The sequence below is a fragment of the Hemicordylus capensis genome, chromosome 1, assembly GCF_027244095.1.
Source record: "Hemicordylus capensis ecotype Gifberg chromosome 1, rHemCap1.1.pri, whole genome shotgun sequence".
Lineage (NCBI taxonomy): Eukaryota > Metazoa > Chordata > Lepidosauria > Squamata > Cordylidae > Hemicordylus > Hemicordylus capensis.
Genome location: NC_069657.1, coordinates 21,282,315 through 21,287,711, shown reverse-complemented (window position 1 = coordinate 21,287,711; position 5,397 = coordinate 21,282,315). Strand labels below are relative to the sequence as shown.

The window sequence follows — 5,397 nt, the reverse complement described above, 5'->3', positions numbered from 1 at the left end:
TCAGCATTTGGGGACCTGGCGTGGGCACGGCACACACCCCCAAAGTAGCACAGCCCACAGAGTACTAGACTTAGCGGCAGCGGCGGGTATACGTTCTAAAATGCAGTGTAGATATGTAAATACTGTATGTAAATAAACATGTAAATAAATTTTTCTTTAAAAACCCCATGTTAAAATCAAGCCTCAAAATTATGCAAAAGAAAGAAAAAAAGGTGACAAAGGGAGAACAAAATGATGAATGCCAAATGAATTGATTTTATTGAAAATGTTGCCAGAAATCATGTGTGGGGGGCTTGGTTTACATGGAGAAAATGATTGGATGATTTTTTCTAATGAAACAAATGAATTATTATCATCTTATGTTCATCTTGATTGTGGTCACTGTTGATGTTGGCTGATGGCAAAAAACCCAAAACCATCAGAATAGCAATGAACTGGCTGCCAACACAACATATTGATTGATAACTGTGCAGGGGGAGAATTGGGTCTGTGTGTGTGTGTGTGTGTGTGGTGCAGGCTCAGTCTGTCTCTTCCTGTTGTGTGTCTGTCTGTCTGTCTGTCTGTGTGAATGGATGCCTAGCACTGTCTCTGTGTGTGGATGCTTTCTGTGTGTAGTGTGGTGTGTGTCTGTCTACATGTTTTTTCCTCCCCCCTCCAACTCCCTCCCCCCCATGCCTCCCTCCATCCCTCCCCTCTCATCCTCCCCCCTTCCTCTTCACCACCCTCCATCCTCCCTCCCTTCCAGCCCACCACCGCCTCACCTGCCCCCAACCCCGGTCTGGCAGATGATGAGAGTCTGGTCTCTCCCACCGAAGCACACACATGAGCACGTGTGTGCACAAATATGTGGCTGAGCAACTCTGAGCCGGACCCTCCCCCCCTTCAATCCCCTCTACATCCCTCTCCCCCTCCCCTTTCCTCCCCCCTGCCTCCCTCCCTGCCTCCCTCCCTCCCCCCTCCTAGCTAGCAGCGCACACATACACAGCACACACACACAAAACACCTGTGGTGGCAAACACCACCAGCACACATGCACTCACACTGGTGCCACCACCTGCCTTGGGCCTCTCTGTGTCCTTGAGCAAATATGTGGTGGTGGACCAGAGAAGCATTTCTTTCCAGCAAGGCAAAAGGCATGCACTCACTGCACACACACACACACACACACACACACGACACGAAGAGGTGAAAAGACAAGAAGAGGCAACTTCTAGAACCAGCAGCAGCAGGTGAGTGTCATGTAATTGTGTTGCTTCCCAAGGCCACTGCCCATGCTCAATGCTCAGTCTGCTGAAACTAAAGAACTAGCCACAATCATCCTTCCTCACACGCAGCGCAGCGCAGCTCAGCTCAGCTCAGCTGCACAGCACACTGACTAACTAGACACTACAGCTGGTGGTAGAAAAAACAGAAGTCTAGATTCTAGAAGATGTCCTGGTGGATTTTAAACTTTCAAATCTGTGCTAGGATTGCCTCGCCGCCTCCTCCTCCTCCTGCTGCCTGTAATTGTGCCCTCTCCCCTTGCAGTTGCGCCGTCGTGATGGGTTGGTGATGTGCGTGCGCCGTCTACTTAGCTCTCTCCTCCTCATGTTGGCTGGGCTTGCCAGGCACTGGCTGGCAGCAGCTGTTGGCTGTGTGCTAGGCTCAGGCTGTGGCGCGCGTGACTGGACTGGGAATGTGATTGTAGCGGAAACACTGGTTGTGGTGGTAGCAGTAGTAGCTGTTGCTGTTGCTGGGCTGGTGGCTGCTGGCCTGTGCTGACTCTGCGCACTTGGTCTGGTCTGGTAATTTGGATGCAGATGTAGGGTGTGTGTGCATCATCCATGGGGAGCATCAGAGCAGAGCAGAGCAGGTTGGCTGGCTTCTGACTGTCGGGCCTAGTCAGTGGCAGGCACTGAGTGAGGTGGTGGTTTCTTTGGGAATCACATCACCCATCATGCAGAGCGGCAGGTCTGCTGCTCTGCTGCTCCGCCTCCTGCTTCTTCTCTGTGTGTGCTGCTCTTGTGCTTAGTGTGCTTCTCCGCTGCTGCTGCTGTGCTGGCAGGCAGCACAGCAGTGGCCTTTTTGTTAGATCAGAGAGTGGGTGTTGTCTCTCTGAGTGTCCTCCTCTTACTTGCTTGGATAGGAGTGGTGGTAGTAGGTAGGCATTAAGATGGACTGACTAGGTGTTACGTGTTAGGGCGCCCAGAGAGAGGCACCAAAAAGATGGGGTGGCAATTGTTGGGTTGCTCCTAGTATTATTGGTGAATTTTTGAAGAAAAATTTTTTTCCATTGGCTAGAATGGGGGCTTGGGGCTGCCCCAGACCAACCTCTGTGGGGTGGCAGCAACCCCATAGTGGGTCCGGGGCCATGGCAAAAATGCCCTCAGTCCCTCCCAGCAATCCCCGTAGAGATAGAAGTGATGGTTCTGTTGTTTTTCTGAGGTGTTCTGAGTGAGTGTGGATTCTGTGATAGCAAATGAGAGTGGATTCATGGTGTCTCATTGGAAATCTCATTAGCTATCATAGAATCTACACTCAGAACACCTCAGAAAAACAACAGAACCATCACTCCTATCTCTACGGGGATTGCTGGGAGGGACTGAGGGCATTTTTGCCATGGCCCCGGACCCACTTTGGGGGTGCTGCCACCCCACAGAGGTGGGTCTGGGGCAGCCCTAAACCCCCATTCTAGCCAATGGAAAAAAATTTCTTCAAAAATTCACCAATAATACTAGGAGCCACCAATTGCCTTGGGATTTTTGGGGTGGAGGACACCCATGGGTGGCTACCACCCACCCCAGCTTTTTTGCCCCTAAGGGCTCCACATTGTGAGTTATGGGCAAAAATTAATTTTTTAAAAAAAATTGTAAAAAATCAGAGGAAGGTCCAATCGACTTGAAATTTGGGTGGCTGGTAGAACACAATGTCCCCTTCAAAACCAGCCACTTTTTGTGATCCGAACCAGTTCGGTTCGGATCCGAACCGGTTCGAAACCAGACCGGACCGGGGGGGTGGTCCAGCAAAACCAAAACCGAACCACCCCGGTCCGGTCCGGACCCGGTTCGGACCCGAACCAAACCGGGAGAACCGGTTTTATGCACATCCCTACTCGCAAAGAGTCAACACTGACTTGACAGTAATCAATCAATGATGGTTTTTTAATTAAAAGTTGCGATCAGTTGTGATTCTTGTGGTAAGCAGGAAAATATTGATCAAAGCATTGTGCTTGGTTGGTTTTGTGTATATTCCCATTTCACTGAAATCTGCAATGGGCACTCAGACACAAATCCAATAATGTTAATGAAAAATTGCTTGCATCACAGAGATTGCAGAAGCACGTATCCCAGATGAATAAACTAGGAACCTGGTACTTCTGGGGTTTTTTTTGCTATGCAAATGTCATCATGAGGGGTTTTTTCTAGAATGCACTTGTTAAAAGACTTGTGCTTTTTATTTCTCTGAGTTTTCCTTTATTTTGCTGCCACGTGCCACCATGGACCCTGTGCCACTCACATGTGCCACTCACAGGGGCACTGTTTCCCTGCACCTTGGGCCCAAGTCAGTGTGGGCCCTGATTTCACAGGGCTCCATCAGGACTCCCACGGCCTGCCTTAAATTTCTTCCCCGCACCACCACTGGCACGGCATAGGTGCCAATGGAGATTCCTGCATGCCAGCAACTCAGCACTTACCAATGAGAGGCTCTCCCAGTGCTCACAGGCTGCTGCTCCTCCTCCAGCCTGACAATCAGCTGTTCAGTGGGTGGGACTGGATGCGGCAGAGCATGCTAGAAGCGCATGCTGCTGCCTCTCTGCCTGCCTGCTAATCCCTAGCTCTTCTGGGTGGCAGGCATGGGAAGCCCAAAGGGGCAGAGGCAGAGTGGCACCGGTGCGCGCTGTACGGTGTGTGCCTATCAGAGTAATGTCATCAGCATAGTGCAGGTTACTGATGTTTCTTCCTCCAACTTGCTGATCTCAAATTGTGAAATTGCTGATCTCCTAGCAAAAATATGTAACTTGCCCCTACAATCAGGCTTTGTACCAGACGACTGGAAAGTAATCAATGTGACTCCAATTTTCCAAAAGGGATCTAGGAGGGATCCAGGAAATTATAGGCCAGTTAATATCCAATTATAGGATATTAACTTAAGGATAAGAATGAGTATGTAATATGTCACCACCATTTTGTGAGGTTCTTCACCCATCACCTGCGTGTGTTAGGTGAAGCCGTGATTCTTATTACGTAATAAAGTGCTTTGAATCTGACGGAATTGGTGTTGGCCTCTACCTAGAAAGAACCTAGAGTGACGTATTTCTGCTACAGTAGCCACACCTACATCTCATGCTTTATCTCAGGGGTTTCTCCATATGGGTCCACGAAAAAGCCAGAGTATCACACACAACCGTTATGAAAAAAGCTGAATGATGGCACTGGCTGTATGAACAGCACTTGCTGTTCCCTTACTGAAGTCACTGTAAATCCCCTCCTTGTCTGAACTGCTTCCAACACTAATTGTAGTGAAGGAGGGGGGAATTGCCAATTGAGAAACCTCCTGGAGATGCCAGGGATTGAACCTGGGACCTTTTGCATACAAAGCAGATGCTCTACCACTGAGCTACAGCCGCTTCCCTAAACCCATTTGCCATTTCGAGACAGAAGCAGAGAGCTGAAGGGCTCCGCAAACCCAGTTTAAAGGGGCAGCCTACTTGAGCGGGTTAGCCGCTGTAGAACCACCGGGTTCACAGCCGAGTCCGGTGGTTCTCATGATTGTAGAAAATCGGGCTAGCTTCTGCTAGCCCGATTTTCTACAGTCGTGTGAACAGCCTCTTTGTGTTTTATGAACTTGTTTCTTTACTGCAGGTAAAGGGGAGAGGGTCTCTTTCAGAAAGAGAAGGGGAAATGGGTTTTTTGACGGATAGTATTAGTCGAACTCCGAGCAGAGGTGGCTGGTCAGTAAAGGCAGGAGGGGCACTGCCCCCTCCCCTAAACAAGCTCAAGGATCAGACTTACCAGCAGCCCTCTTTCTGCCTTTTGCACTTTCTCCCTGCTTTTTGCCCTGGCTTTTTTTGCTTTCTGCCTTCTCCCCCCACTCACCCGCACCCCAAAATACCACCTTTCTGTTTTCCACTTTTGCCCTGCTTTTTCTGTTTTCCTCAATGGTGGCAGGCTTGGGTAAATGCCCAAGCTGGCTGGCGTGGAGGAAAGCGGATGGGTAGGCTTCAGCCTTGGTGACCAGGTTCTTCCCTGACCACCACCCCCCCCCATGCCCACCAGCTGCTACTGACTCTGAGAGTAAGCAGGGTTGGCTGGCAAGTTGATGTTGCTGCAGCACAATATGGCTAAAAGAGATTAATAATTATGTGAATTGTATATTGTAATGGTTATATGCATTTGTATAGCAATGTAAATGTTTCAT

General features: G+C 49.5%; 1 non-coding gene across 1 annotated transcript; it reads right to left on the bottom strand.

The window, feature by feature from the left end:
* Window positions 1-4,534: 4,534 nt before the first annotated feature.
* TRNAT-UGU (transfer RNA threonine (anticodon UGU)) lies at window positions 4,535-4,603 on the bottom strand. Its single transcript has one exon. It is a non-coding gene; the product is annotated as a tRNA-Thr (tRNA).
* Window positions 4,604-5,397: the final 794 nt, after the last annotated feature.